We start from the raw sequence: 16,179 nt of genomic DNA on the forward strand, positions 1-16,179 counted from the left end.
GAGGCTGGAGAAGATGTGGTGCCAGAGGCGGGGATTCAGCCAAGGCCTTCAGAACCTCCAGAAGCTCCTTTAAGTGAAGAGGACGAAGAGGAGGAGCCTCTTCTCAATACATGGGCGCACAGAGCTGCCAAAAGGCAGGAGTGGCTCCTCAGGAGGAGGTCTCCTCAAGAGTAAGGCTTGGGGCTAATTGGCCACTGCCTTAGCCTATTTAAGGAGGAACGCCAACTGAAGCAATTTGCAGGGAACAACTTTAGTTTATTCTCCTTCGTGCCTTGATTTTAGTTCTCTGCAAATTGCTTCTGGGCTTTCTGCCAACCATAGTAAGATTAAGATTATTTATTCTTTGGATTCTTGTAGGCTGTTAAGAAAGTTAATTAACAGCCTTTGTTTGGAAAAAAAACTGATTTAATCTAGTAAACTAACGTATGTACAGACTTTGTGTGTGCTGCGTTCTTTGGGGTCCGTAGCTGAGGCAGAACAACGCCTGGCAACCAACTCATATTTATGACCGTTGCTGGGTCCCATGGCTACAGGATCACCCTTGTGCGACCCATTTAAGAATTGCAGTGATTCGCTTAACAACCATGGCAAAAAGGTCATAAGATGCTGCCTGGGAAATTCTGGGAGTTGAAGGAGAAAAGCAACCTAGCAGTAAGAAGAAATTTCCTGACTGCAAGAACAATTAATCAGTGGAACAACTTGCCTCCAGTAGTTGTGAATGCTGTGAAACAGTGGAGGTTTTTAAGAAGAGGTTGGACAGCCATTTTGTCTGAAACGATATAGGGTTTCCTGCCTAAGCAGGGGGTTGGACTAGAAGACCTCTAAGGCCCCACCCAACTCTGTTATTCTGTTATTTGTATCCGGCCTTTATTATTTTGTACAAATATTTCTAGATGGCAAACATATCTAGCACATCAACCTCCTCCTATCCCCCCCCCCCAACAACAACAACTCTGTAAGGTGAATTGGGCTGAGAAAGGGTGACTCGGCCAACGTCACCCAGCTGGCTTTCATGGCGAAGGTGGGACTAGAACTCACAGTCTCCTGGTGATTGACCCAAAGTCACCCAGCCGGCTTTTATGCCTAAGGCAGGATTAGAACTCACAGTCTCCCTAGTGATTGCCCCAAAGTCACTCAGCCAGTTTCCATGGGTAAGGCAGGACTAGAACTCACAGTCTCCTGGTTATTGGCCCAGTCACCCAGCTGGTTTTCATGGCGAAGGCAGGACTAGAATTCACAGCCTCCGGCTTTCCACCCTGGTGCCTTAATCATTAAACCATATTTAATGAATCCTCATTCTGCAATACTCTGAAAGCAGTATTAGATCTGGTGTGTTTTGAAGTAAGTATTTGTAGATGTGAGGTGGCTTCTGGATAGACTTCTACAACAGTTTTATCCAGTGATGGGATTCAAATAATTTAACAACTGATTCTCTGCCCTAATGAGTGGCTGGGTGGGCGTGGCCATGGTGGGTGTGGCCATAGGTGTGACAGGCAGCACTCGGCCTCCTGTACCCCCCTGGGAGCAAAAACGGGCCATGAGGGGGACACGCCTCCCACACCCTGTTTTGGGCCTAATAGGCCTCCCTGCACCCCCCTGGGAGCAAAAACGGGCCGCGGGGGGGGGACATGCCCCCCACACCCTGTTTTGGGCCTAATAGGCCTCCCTGCAGCCGCCTGGGAGCAAAAACGAGCCATGGGGGGGCACGTCACACCCCTCCATGCCCCGTTTTCAGCCTGCAGCCTCCTGGGAGCAAAACTAGGCCGCGAGGTGGCTGCACCATACACCCCGTACCCCGTTTTGGGCCTAGTAGGTCTCCCTGCACTTACCTGGGAGCCAAAATGGGGCATGTTGGACTCCTAGAAGGGGCAGTGCGGGGAGGGGAGGGGCCAGCCAGAAATTTAACAACCAGTTCGCCTGAACCATCCCGAACCGGCTGAATCCGAACCACTTGTTTTATCCATCCTACTTTGGGACACATCCCGCCGATCCTCGGATCCTTTGGGAAGCGTGTCATCTTGCAAAAAGTTGAAAGGGGGGGGAGAAAAAGAAAGAGGACGACTCGCTAAAAGATGGATGGACTCCGTTGTAGCAGCCCCGCACTCCACAGAGAGCTCTAAAAGGCCAAGCCGAAGACAGATCATCCGGGAGAATGTCTATCTCTGTGGTGGCTAAGTGCTGACATTGAGTGATGGCCCTTTAACCGAAAGAGAAATTGCCCCCCCCCCACTCCATTTTTTTCAGACCAAAAATTAATGGGAGAATTTTCGGTGGCCTTTCACGCTGGATCTGCTCCCCAGATATCTCTCGTTGGCCGCGGAAAACAATGAAAGCTGCAGGAAGAACTGAGATGCTTTCGCTTCTTCGGTAACCAAAAGACGTTGAATGCCTTTTCTCAACCATCTGACAGAATCCCAGTCCTAAAATGGTTTCCCAAGGCCTGTTTCCAGTTCTCTTTTTTTTGTGTGTGTGTGTGAAACTGTCTCTCCTGTGCAGCATGCTGACAGCTTGGGCAAATGGGCAGGCCGTAAATAATGGAAGCAGAACTCTACGTGTGTCGAAAGAAATCGATCAGAACACAGCCGGGAGGGACCTTGGAGGTCTTCTAGTCCAGCCCCCGGTTCAAGCAAAAGACCCTGTACAATTTCAGACAAGTGGCTGCCCAGTCTCTTCTTTGTTCCCTAGGCCAGCGATGGTGAACCTTTTCGGCACCGAGTGCCCAATCCAGAACGCGTGTGCATGTGCCGGAACACCAGAAACCTGAATACCAGCTGGCCGACATGCACAGGCCTGTTTTTTGGCCCGGGAAACTGCCTCAAAACAGGCCTGAAAAGCAGCATAGTTTTGCCATTTTTCAGGTTGTTTTCTGGTGCTCTGGCGTCCGCGAAGACCAGCTGGCTGGCATGCCGGAAACCAAAAGGGCAGCTGACGACGGCACACGTGCCCACAGAGGGGGCTCTGGCTGCCACCTCGGCACGCGTGCCACAGGTTCGCCATCTCGGCCCTAGGCCATCCGTCTGGAAAACGCACAAGATTCGTTTTTCTTGCCGTGTCCATGTATACAGCTGAACTAGACCGTGTTATTTCTCTGTGTTATATAATATATGTATATGCATAATTTTGTATGTATTTATTTATTCTGTCATGGTTATGTAGTATAGATTTGAGAGCTGTATGAAACAAAATTTCATTTTAATATATGCCCATTAGTGTACATTCAAAGTGACAATAAAGTATTTTATTCTATTCTATTCTATTCTATTCTATTCTATTCTATTCTATTCTACTCTACTCTACTCTACTCTACTCTACTCTACTCTACTCTACTCTACACCGAGAGCATATGCACCAAGACAAATTCCTTGTGTGTCCAATCACACTTGGCCAATAAAGAACTCTATTCTATTCTATTCTATTCTATTCTATTCTATTCTATTCTATTCTATTCTATTCTATTCTATTCTATTCTATTCTACTCTACTCTACTCTACTCTACTCTATACCGAGAGCATATGCACCAAGACAAATTCCTTGTGTGTCCAATCACACTTGGCCAATAAAGAATTCTATTCTATTCTATTCTATTCTATTCTATTCTATTCTATTCTATTCTATTCTATTCTATTCTATTCTATTCTATTCTACTCTACTCTACTCTACTCTACTCTACTCTACTCTACTCTACTCTATACCGAGAGCATATGCACCAAGACAAATTCCTTGTGTGTCCAATCACACTTGGCCAATAAAGAACTCTATTCTATTCTATTCTATTCTATTCTATTCTATTCTATTCTATTCTATTCTATTCTATTCTATTCTATTCTATTCTACTCTACTCTACTCTACTCTACTCTATACCGAGAGCATATGCACCAAGACAAATTCCTTGTGTGTCCAATCACACTTGGCCAATAAAGAATTCTATTCTATTCTATTCTATTCTATTCTATTCTATTCTATTCTATTCTATTCTATTCTATTCTATTCTATTCTATTCTATTCTATTCTATTCTATTCTACTCTACTCTATACCGAGAGCATATGCACCAAGACAAATTCCTTGTGTGTCCAATCACACTTGGCCAATAAAGAACTCTATTCTATTCTATTCTATTCTATTCTATTCTATTCTATTCTATTCTATTCTATTCTATTCTATTCTATTCTATTCTATTCTGTTCTGTTCTGTTCTGTTCTGTTCTATTCTATTCTATTCTATTCTATTCTATTCTATTCTACTCTACTCTACTCTATACCGAGAGCATATGCACCAAGACAAATTCCTTGTGTGTCCAATCACACTTGGCCAATAAAGAATTCTATTCTATTCTATTCTATTCTATTCTATTCTATTCTATTCTATTCTATTCTATTCTATTCTATTCTATTCTATAATAGAGGCCCGGGTCACATTTGCTGATCTTCGCTTCAATTAACTTCTGGCTTTCCAGGAGTGGGAGTGTTGTGGCCCATCAGCGGCCTGTGCAGTTAGTAGCCGATTCTGACAACGAGGAGGCTGGTGTGGTGCTGCGCCAGCAGCCTGTGCAGCTGGTGCTCGAGTCAGACAATGAGGAGGCTGGAGAAGATGTGGTGCCAGAGGCGGGGATTCAGCCAGGGCCTTCAGAACCTCCAGAAGCTCCCTTAAGTGAAGAGGAAGAAGAGGAGGAGCCTTTTCTCGATGCACGAGCGCGCAGAGCTGTTAAAAGTCAGTAGTGGCTCCACAGGAGGAGGTCTCCTTGAGAGTAAGGCTTGGGGCTAATTGGCCACTCCCCTAGCCTATTTAAGGAAGGACGACGACTGATGCAATTTGCAGGAAACAACTTCGTTCATATTCCTTTTGCTTCTTCATTCCAGAAACGTTTGATTCGGCCCTTGTTTCTCTCTTGTCAGTGTTCCTGCAAATTGCTTCTGGGCATTCTGCCAACCACAGTAAGATTACGGTTATCTGAAATAATTTGCCTCAGAATTGAGTTATTATTCTTTGGATTCTTGTCGGCTGTTAAGGAAGTTAAATTAACAGCCCTTGTTCAGAAAAGGCTGATTTAAACTATACTTGTGTTCGAACAACTACTAAGAAAGCTCATTAGTAGTCCTTAATTAGTAAACTTAAGGTTTGTACGGACTTTGTGTGTGCTGCGTTCTTTGGGGTCCGTAGCTGGGGCAGAAGAGGGAGGAGCGTCCATTGTGGAGGAAATTAAAACCGAATTAGCAAAGGAGAACAGAGAGTCCTTGTCAACATGGGATGGACGGAGCGGAGAAACTGAGAACACCCAAGAAGCTGCTTTTTAACAAAAAAGGCTGATTTCAGGGTACACTGGAGAGATTTCTCACCACCTCTGCAGTGCTGGACCACTTGGAACTGCCTGTCCAAATGGGATTCAATTCCATCTCCGCCACCAGAAAAAAGGAAGAGAAGGAGGAAAAGGAGGAGGAAAAGGAGCTGGAGACAAGATCTTTAAAACCCACAACTGTAAGAAATATAGGAAAATGAGCCGAGGTGGCGCAGTGGTTAGAGTGCAGTACTTCAGCTACTTCAGCTGACTGCTAGTTCAGCAGATCAGCGGATCAAATCTCACCGGCTCAAGGTTGACTCAACCTTCCATCCTTCCGAGGTGGGTAAAACGAGGACCCAGATTGTTGGGGGGGCAATATGCTATTTAGTATACTGTCTTTGGTGTAAGCCGCCCAGAGTCCTCGGAGAGTGCGCGGCATAGAAATACGACTAATAAAAATAATAAATAAAAATAATAAAATAAAATAGCAAGAGGTTGGATGAAGAGATGAAGAGCAACTAAAATTATCAAAGGCCTGGAGACTAAAACACATCAGTGTCATAAATTTATTCTGTCAAGCATATATAAGATAACAGGTAAAAGTATAAACATAATTTGAATACATGAAAAGAGTAAGAGTAAAAAGGAGTATTAGGATAGGGACGGTAGGCACGCTGGTGCACTAACACAAGCCCCTTACAGACCTCTTAGGAAGGGGGTGAGGTCAACAGTAAACAGTTTAAGGTTAAAGTTTTGGGGGTTTGGGGATGAAACCACAGAGTCAGGTAGTGCATTCCAGGCATTGACCACTCTGTTGCTGAAGTCGTATTTTCTGCAATCGAGTTTGGAGCGGTTTACCTTGAGTTTGTGTCTATTATTTGCTCGTGTATTGTTGTGGTTGAAGCTGAAGTAGTCGTTGACAGGAAGGACATTGTGGCAGATAATTTTATGTACTACGCTTAGGTCAGACTGAAGTCGACATAGTTCTAATACTAACAGTTTCAGGATTTGGGTGTGGCCAGTCTTTAGAAAAGAAGGACTAGGGGGGACATGATAGCAGTATTCCAGTATTTGAGAGGCTGCCACAAAGGAGAGGGGCTCACCTTATTCTCTAAAGCATCAGAAGGCAGGTCAAGAAACAATGGATGGAAACTAATCAAGGAGAGAAGCAACCGGGAATTAAGGAGAAACTTCCTAACGGTGAGGACAATTTAACCAGGGGAACAGCTTGTCTTCAGAAGTTGTAGGTGCTTCATCACTGGAGGTTTTAAAGAAGAGACTGGACAGTAACTTGTCTGAAATGGTATAGGATCGTGATGGCGAACCTATGGCACGCGTGCCACAGGTGGCATGTGGAGCCATATCTGTGGGCACGCAAGCATTGCCCTAGCTCAACTCCTGTACCAGCCAGCTGATTTTCGGGCCTTCTGGTCCCACAGGAAGTGGGGAAACGGGCCGTTTCCGGCTTCCGGACGGCCTCCAGAGGGTAGGGAAGGCTGTTTTCGTCCTCCCCAGGCTCCAAGAAAGGCTCTGGAGCCTGGGGATGGCCAAAAACAGGCCTACCGGGCACACCGGTAACCTTTTTGAGCATGGGGGGGGGAAGTCGCACATGCATGTGCAGGGGGGGGCAGGGCATGGGGGGGCATTGAATTATGGGTGTGGGCATGCGCGCGTATGACCCCCCCTGCATTCCCCCCACTTTTGGCACACGACGGCAAAAAGTTTAGCCATCACTGGTATAGGATCTCCTGCTTCAGCAGCGGGCTAGACTAGAAGACCTCCAAAGTCCCTTCCAGCTCTATTCTGATTCTGTATTCCTGAAATTTACGGGATCCTTCCATTCCCCAAATGTTCCATCTAGAATATTGTCTTTTTAGTTATGTCCTCACTCTCACTTATTTCCACAAGTCCTTTTGTGAATGAGCTTCATTCAAATCCATCTGCCCCAGCTACGGACCCCAAAGAACGCAGCACAAAGCTTATTTTACTCAAATAACTCAGTCTTTTCCAAACAAAAGCTGTTAATAAACTTTCTTAACAGCCTACAAGAAACCAAAGATAAAGTAATCACAATCTTAGGAAGGTTGGCAGAAAGCCCAGAAGCAATTTGCAGAGAATCCAGACACAAAGGAGAATGAACTAAAGTTGTTCCCTACAAATTGCTTCAGTCGGCATTCCTCCTTATATAGCCTAAGGGAGTGGCCAATTAGCCCCAAGCCTTACTCTCGAGGAGACCTCCTCCTGAGGAGCCACTCCTGCCTTTTGGCAGCTCTGCGTGCCCGTGCATCGAGAAGAGGCTCCTCCTCTTCTTCCTCTTCACCCATGGAAGCTTCTGGAGGTTCTGAAGGCCCTGGCTGAATCCCCGCCTCTGGCACCACATCTTCTCCAGCCTCCTCATTGTCTGACTCGGGTGCCAGCTGCACAGGCTACTGGCGCAGCACCACACCAGCCTCCTCGTTGTCGGAATCAGCTACAATCTGCACAGGCCGCTGATGGGCCACAACATTGGGAGAATTCAAGAGCCAAAAGGACCATGATGGATTTGATTATTATTATTATTTTTTGCACCAAAGGTACCATCTGTGGATTTGGGAGACGTCCTCAAACCCGCCAGAATGAAAAACCTGGGATTAGGGGGAAGTGTCACCAAATTTTCGTTCTAAAATAAAAGTGACAGCAGCCACACAGCAGCCCATCCAGAGGGAGACGAGAAAGTTTTCGCTTTGAAGTCGGACCAAATCTACAGGGGGTTCGCGAAGGTAAGAGAACGGCTCAAAGAAAAGTTCAGGCATAAATGCAGGTCTTGTTCTGTGCCTTGAGACCGAGTTTCCTGGGATTTCAGGATGGAAGAAAGAACAAACTCTCTGCATCCAAAAAGAAAAGAAGAAGAAGAAGAAGAAAAAAAGATTGCACTTCCTTGCAACTTCATCTCTTTACTTAATTAAATAATTCATGACCTTCTCAGAACAGTCCGCAGCACAACCTAGAATGTGGAAAACAACAACAACAACAAAACAGTACGATTGTGTGTTATAACGGAATAACACGAGTTTGGAAGGGATCTTGGAGATCTTCTAGTCCAACCTCCTGTTCAAGAAGGAGAACTTGTAAGTACCATTTCAGACAAATGGCTGTTCAATTTTTTTTTTCTTTTTCTTTTTTGATTTGATTTATATGCCGCCCTTCTCCGGAGACTCAGGGCGTCTTACAATGCGTTAAGCAATAGCCTTCATACTTTTGTATATTTTATACAAAGTCAGTTTATTCCCCCCACAAACTGGGTCCTCATTTTACCCACCTTAGAAAGGATGGAAGGCTGAGTCGACCTTGAGCCTGGTGAGATTTGAACTTGCAGTAATTGCAGGCAGCTGGTGTTACTTAACAGTACTTTAGTCTGCTGCGCTACCAGGCTTCTGGCTTCTTGAAAATCTCCAGTGATGGAGCACCCATAACGTCTGGAGATAATTCATCCCACTGATTAATTATTCTGTCAGGACAGTTCTCCTCCTCTTCATCCTCTCTTCTAGCATTGATGACATTATCTAGCTGGGTCATGAAACGTCTGCAAGAAAACCACCAACTCAGAGAACACCAAGGACCCCACAGTTGTCTTCCTTCCTTCCTTCCTTCCTTCTTCTCTTCTTTTTCCTTCCATCCTCCTTCCTTCCTTTTCTTCTTTTTCCTTCCCTCTTCATTCTCCTTTCTCCTTCCTTCTCCTCTTTCCTTATTTTTCCTTCGTTGCTCTCTTCCCATCTTTTTCTTTCCTCTTTCCATTTCTGCCATTTGTCAGACGTGGTGTAGGGTCTCCTGCTTGAGTGGAGGGGGGTTGGACTAGATGACCTATAAGGTCCCTTCCAACTCTGTTAATCTGTTCATTAATTAATCTGTTCCTTTCCTGTCCCTTCTTGCATGCTCAAATGGAAAAGGGGAAACATTTCTCCTTTCGTTTTGTTTTTAGTTTGTTTTCCGAGCCTTCTGGCAACGAAAATGGAGTCGGGTGGGTGGGGAACGACTGGAAACAACGAAAGATCGGCCCACAGACCCTCTGCCAGCTGTTTCCAGGGCAGCCTCGCGGGCCGGATCCTTGACTTACAACCACTCATTTAGTGACCGTTCAAAGTTGCAGCGCCATTGAAAAAAATGTCTTGCAACCATTTTTCACACTTACGACCGTCGCACCATTCCCCACGGTCACGTGATCAAAATTCAGAGGCTTGGCGAACTGGCGTGTATTTATGACGGTTCCAGTGGGGGAAGCCAGATTCGTTAAATCGACCGTGTGACTAACTTTGGCAACTGCCGTGACTCCCTGAACGACGACAGCAAGAAAGGCGGTGAAATGAAGCAAAGCTCACGTAACCACCGTCTCACTTAGCGACGTACGCTTTGTGACTCAATTGCGGTTGTAAGTCGAGGACTTCCTGCTACTCCCAAAAGTCGATATGGCAATCGTGATCACACAATGGAAGTTGTACATTAAAAACAAATAAAAGTGGAGTTTCGAGTGCCTGGTTGCAGTAGGAAAAGAATATGATCCCATCAAAAAGAAATACCAGCTTTCTGATTTCTGTCCACAGGTCACCAAATAAATAGGATTTAAGAGATCTAACGGTTGAGATGAGTGTATTAAGTTGTCAGTTGAAACAACATTTGACGGTCTATCTATCTATCTATCTACCCTTTTTTCCCCAAAATAAGACATCCCTTGATAATAAGCCCAATCAGGCTTTTGAGTGCATGGCAGTAAGGCCAAGTGCTTATTTCAGGGTTCAGAAAAAAATATAAGACAGGATCTTATTTTTGGGAAAACACACATACAAACACACAAACACATGTCATACACATTATACTGCAGGAAGTTAGCACCCACCCCTCTCCTAGAAAAATGAAATATTCTAGGAAATATTAAAAAGGCAGAATATGATATTTCCCTGGATGAGAAATGGAGAAACGTGTTTTTTTAAAGGCAGGAAGCAGACTCACTCTTAATAGCCCCCACTCTCCTCAATAGCCCACAGCAGATGTCAGCACTTAAGAGATAAAGAGATAGCTAGGTCTATTCATAAGCAAATGCCCTCACCCAAGATCCAACAAAGGTAGGATTTGCCCTCTACACATCTAGCAACAGAACTCACCACCTGGGGAGATTGCATCACCCAGCAAGGCTCAACCAAGTTTGGGACTCAAAAGACAACCGACAAAGTTACCCCTGCATGGCCCCATGGGAGTCTGACAACCAATCAGAATACAAGCTCAAATTCAAAAGCCCAGAGAAGGCATAAACCCGGGGCACTCTCAGCATCTCTGCCCTTTTTTGCCCAGGACCTCAAAAGCATGTGGTCCTGTCCACCATTAAACCATCTTTCCAAGTAGTCTCCATGTTTCCAGTGTCTTTTTTCCCACTTGGAACTGAACCCAGATGGACATTTTCTTCCAACAATATATATACACACATTATAAATTATGTGTGTGTGTTTATATAATATCTATCTATCTATCTATCTATTTATCTATCTATCTATCTATCTATCTATCTATCTATCTATCTATTAATTACACGGGTTTTCTCCCACGTAAAATTGGTAGTGGCTTGGCGACGTTTCGACGAAGTCTCATTTGTCATCTTCAGGCTGGTGTTTTTGGCTTCGTGCTCCTAGAAACAGAACACACCCCCATCCAATCAGAGCACAGCCAAGCCTTATTGCTTAACGCATTGTAAACCGCCCTGAGTCTCTGGAGAAGGGCGGCATATAGATCTAATTTAAAAAAAAAAAAAGCCCCCAACCAATCAGAACACACCTCTACCCAATCAGAACACAGCCAAGCTCCCACCCAATCAGTTCACAGCCCTACTGGCAGTTAAAAGGAAGAAACAGCTGCAATCACACATTGCTCCTAGAAGCACGAAGCCGAAAACACCAGCCTAAAGATGACGAATGAGACTTTGTCGAAACATCGCCAAGCCACTTCCAATTTTACGTGGGAGAAAACCCAAAGAACCAAAGACCTACATACAAACACCCGCAAAAACGCGCTAAATATATATATATATATTTGTTAGAAATATATTTATATATATATATATTTAGCGCGTTTTTGCGGGTGTTTGTATGTAGGTCTTTGGTTCTTTGGGTTTTCTCCCACGTAAAATTGGAAGTGGCTTGGCGATGTTTCGACAAAGTCTCATATATATATATATATATATATATATATATATATATGCATGCATGTACATGCATGCACATACATACATTACAAACTATTCTAAAAATACGGGTTCCAGGTATATTAGTAAATAAAAAGAAGCAGACATACTTCATTAAACTCTGTAATGGTAGTTTAATACTCTGATGATGTCAGCAGATGGCTGACGAAAGCTTAGTAAAATAAAATTTTAATTCTTTTAAAATTTTAAAATCTTAAGTTCCGGAATTTGCAGTATGTCTGCTTCTTTTTTTACATACATACATACATACATACATACATATATACATACATACATACATACATACATACACACACACCTTGGTTACGTAGGAAAAACCTGGCTAAAAGAAAAACACACATAAATCCTACTAAGAAGTAAGAAATATATATATATATATATATATATATATATATATATATATATATATATATATATATATATGCACATATGAATATGTACATATGTAAAGAAAGTCCTTGACTTACAACAATTCACAACAAATTTACAACAGCATTGAAAATAGTGACTTATGGCTATTTTTCACACTTATGACCATTGCAGCATCCCCATGGTCTCGTGATCAAAATTCAGACACTTGGCAACTGACTCTTATTTACGACGGTTGCAGTGTCCCCGGGCTCATGCAATTCCCCTTCTAACAAGCAAAAACAGCAGGGAAGCTAAATTCGCTTAATAACTGTGCGTCTAACTTAATGACCGCCGTGGCTGGCTTAGCAACCGTGGCGAGAAAGGCCCTAAAACGAGGCAAAGCTCACTGAACAAATGTCTCGCTTAGCAACATAAATTTTGGCCTCAATTGTGGCTGTAAGTCGAGGACGACCTGTGTAGGTGTATTTTTAACAAAACCGTAAGCACCCCAGGCCGATACAGCAACCTTGTGTGATGCTGGAGAGACTAACAAGCAGGAAACAGGAACACAACTCTTGAGGATCTGGTAATTGAATTCACCAAGGATAACAAGGTTGACCCCCATCTGGAATTCAACCAGGCGTTCATTGTCTAAGTGCTGTTTGCATTAATTCTAATTGCCCATATAAGGCAATTCGACACGGTACCGCTGAGAGAATAAGGAACAGGTAACTAATGAGTAGTGTCGGCTTGTTTGTACTAACAACATCAGTGAAGAAAAGCGATGGAGATAGTCCATGACTTATGACCACAACTGAGTCCAAAACAAGGGTGAAATGCTCCCGGTTCGGACCGGATCGCCCGATCCGGCAGCGATGGTGGTGGGTGTTTTGGAGAACCGGTAGCAAAAATCCCTGCGCCCCCACCCCCATGCCCAGCTGAGCCGCGTGATCATCAGAGGCTGTTTTTTTTTTTTTTTTTTACTTTTAAAAGCATTTTTACTACAACCTCTTCGGCTGAAAAAATGCTTTTAAAAGTTAAAAAAAAAAAGGCCTCTGATGATCACACGGCTCAGCTGGGATCGTCAGAGGCTTTTAAAAGCATTTTTTCTACAACCTCTTCAGCCGAAGAGGTTGTAGGAAAAAAAAATGCCTTTAAAAGCCTCTGACATCCCAGTTGAGTTGCCTGATAGTCAGAGGCTTTTAAAAGCATTTTTTTTCCGAAGAGGTTGTAGAAAAAATGCTTTTAAAAGCCTCTTGACGATCTCAGCTGAGCCGTGCGATCATCAGAGGTGGGTTGCCCCCGGTTCGCACCGGTTCTATAGAACCAGTAGTAAAACCGGTGGGAGGCTCCACCCACTGACCCTGACGTCATCAAAACACTTCTGTGCTTGTGCGCGAGTGAAGAGAGCGCATATGCGCGGCCCCGTTGCGAACCGGTAGTAAAAGTAAGTAGAACCTACCCCTGCTTGCATGGCCAACTCGATGTCACTCACAGCAAGGTGCCGCCCAGTGGTGGGTTCCTCCCGGTTCAGTCCGGTTCGGCCGAGCCGGTAACAGTGATGATATGACGTCACCGAACCGGTTCTCTCCCCCCCGCCCTCCCACATTATTCTTACCTTTTATTTGGTCCCACCCCCAATCTATTGCTGCCTCCTGAGTCCCAGCTGATGATTAGAGAGAACAAAACTGTTTAAACTCTTGCCGCGGGGCTTCAAAGGGCCGTCCTACAGCTGATCAGTGTTAAAAGCAAACAAATGAGTCAGATCGTAAGTGCGAGGACTGGTCGTAAGTGCGAGGACCTTCCAGAAATGACTCTGACCAGCTAGCCACGCCCACCTAGTCACATGACCTCCAAACCACACCCACAAAATAATCCACGCCCACAGAACCGGTGGTAAAAAAATTTAGAACCCACCCCTGGTGCCACCCCACCAAGCCACGCTCACAAAGCCACAAGTACAAAACCGGTAGTAGAAAAATTTGAATCCCACCATTGATCGTCAAACCTTTTTAATCACCTCCAAAGCGATTTCCCCTAGCAGAAACGAAGACATTCATAAGGAATATGCATCTCACAAAGATTCCCAAGGCTGACAAAAATTGGATACCTGGCTCCATCACAGCAGGTTCAGGAACAATGAGGGCCAGAAACTCTGCGGATCTGTTCTCGGGGTCTTCCTCTCTTCTACTTTTGACGGCCGTGCAGAAAACCATTCTGAGAAAGAAAAGCAATGTATATTATTAGAACCCACGGAAAGCACAATTAAAACTCAGCAGTCTGTTTGCAAGCCAATGAGACACAAAATTAACCAATTAATTAGGAGGAGAAATAGCAGGCTGAATTTCCTCGGGCTGCCAACACTTTCTAGATTATTAAGGTTATTCAGGTTAATCGTTGTCATCATCATCATCATCATCATCCTCCATTGCATTGATGAGCTGTCAGATCAACCACTGGACAGTAGCAAGCCAAAGCAGGAGGTTTTTGAATCTTGCAAAGAAATAAAATTTGTAAATTATTCGAGCCAGCCAGAAATAACTATCTTATATTAGGCAAGCACTCCAGCTGTTTATATGGAGAAAAAAATGTAGTTTTTTTTTTTAGGACTGTATCAGTATTAGCAGGGGAGGGATTCAGCTGGTTCGTACCAGTTCGGGCGAGCCAGATGTTAATTTTAATCTGGTTCGCCGAACCGGTAGTTACAAGGACGGGCTGACCCCGCCCACCCCACCCCGCCCCTCCCAGGAGTCTCCACGCAGCCCGTTTTGGATGCCAGGTAAGGGCAGGGACCGCGCGGAGGCTCTGGGAGGGCCTATCGGAAATCCGGAAATGGGCCTGTTTCTGGCCTCCGGAGGGCCTCCGGTGCCCCCGGGAGGCCATTTTTGCCCTCCTGGAGGCTCAAGGAAAACCTCCGGAGCCTCGTGAGGGCGAAAACGCCCCCCCCCCCGCCCTGGTGCAGGAAGTCAAGTAGGCCACGCCGACTCAGCAACCAATTGTTAAATTTTTCAGTCCCACCCCCGAGTATTAGAAATTCTGTGGAATAAGAAGCAGACGTTCCAATTTTTAAAATGGAGTTTTTAAAGAAAAGACTGGACAGCCACTTGTCTGAAATGGTATAGGGTCCCTTCCTTGAGCAGGGGGTTGGACTAGAAGACCTCCAAGGTCCCTTCCAGCTCTAGTCTGATTGACTGACTTAAGACAGAACGAATCTCCTTCTCAGTTTGGAAGGAATCCTAAACAGAACTGAGCCCTAAGTAAATAGATAAAATTTCAAGGATATGTTGCAATCAAACTTCCAGGCATCACCCTCAATGAGGATGAAGCCACAGGGGTAGAATCTGTCCGAAGGAGAAAGCACAACTTGAAAAAAATATTTCTAAAGATCAATGATTAAATACATTATCATGGGAATTGCTTAGAAAGATTAGAAAATAGATTTATTGCACCAGGAGGGGTGGGTGGGAAATGGAGCTGGCCACCAGCTGAAGAATTTCCTGCCGATTGTGCATATTTCGACATAAATCGAAATGGCAGAGAACGTACCTAATACTCTTCCTATTTTCCCCACAACAACAATCCTGTGAGGTAGGGAGAGAGAGGGGGGGGAGAGAGAGACTGGCTCAAAGTCACCCAGTCAGTTTTCATGCTTAAGGCCGGACTAGAATTCACAGTCTCCTAGAAGATTGGCTTAGTCATCTAACCAGCTTTCATGCTTCAGGCGGGACTAGAACTCACAGGCTCCTGGTGATTGGCCTACAGTCACCCAACCAGTTTTCATGCTTAAGGTGAGACTAGAACTCACAGGCTCCTGGTGATTGGCCTACAGTCACCCAACCAGTTTTCATGCTTAAGGTGAGACTAGAACTCACAGGCGCCTGGTGATTGGCCTACAGTCACCCAACCAGTTTTCATGCTTAAGGTAAGACTAGAACTCACAGGCGCCTGGTGATTGGCCTAAAGTCACTCAACCAGCTTTCATGCTTAAGGCGAGACTGGAAATCACAGACTCCTGTCTGTGGAAATGGGATAGAGCAGTGATGGCTAACCTTTTTGCCGTTGCGTGCCAAAAGCGGGGAGAGCACGGGGGGGGGGGTTGCGCGCATGCGTGCCCACATGCAATGCCCCCCGCCCCCGTATGCTGTGCACGCAACCCCCTGCGCTCCCCCCGCTTTTGGCACGTGATGGCTTGGTGGGCCCGGTAGGCCTGTTTTTGCCCTCCCCAGGCTCCAGAACCTTTCTTGGAGCTTGGGGACAGCGAAAATGACCTTCCTCACCAACCTGGAGGCCCTCCGGAGGCTGGAAAAGGCTCGTTTCCCGACTTCC

The 16,179-nt window shown here is 45.1% G+C and overlaps 1 protein-coding gene across 12 annotated transcripts in view; it reads right to left on the bottom strand.

The window, feature by feature from the left end:
- Window positions 1-16,179, bottom strand: part of TENM4 (teneurin transmembrane protein 4) — a 626,114-nt gene that overhangs the window by 405,451 nt on the left and 204,484 nt on the right. For 11 of the 12 annotated variants that reach the window (XM_087895779.1, XM_087895778.1, XM_087895780.1 and 8 more), the window contains exon 2: window positions 13,964-14,070. The gene's annotated coding sequence lies outside the window, so the exon portion shown is untranslated. Of the gene's footprint in view, window positions 1-13,963; window positions 14,071-16,179 lie in introns of those variants that run through there. The other variant, XM_087895770.1, reaches the window with a different exon arrangement.

The sequence above is a fragment of the Pantherophis guttatus genome, chromosome 5 (genome assembly GCF_059756535.1).
Source record: "Pantherophis guttatus breed Tessera chromosome 5, ASM5975653v1, whole genome shotgun sequence".
Classification (NCBI taxonomy): domain Eukaryota; kingdom Metazoa; phylum Chordata; class Lepidosauria; order Squamata; family Colubridae; genus Pantherophis; species Pantherophis guttatus.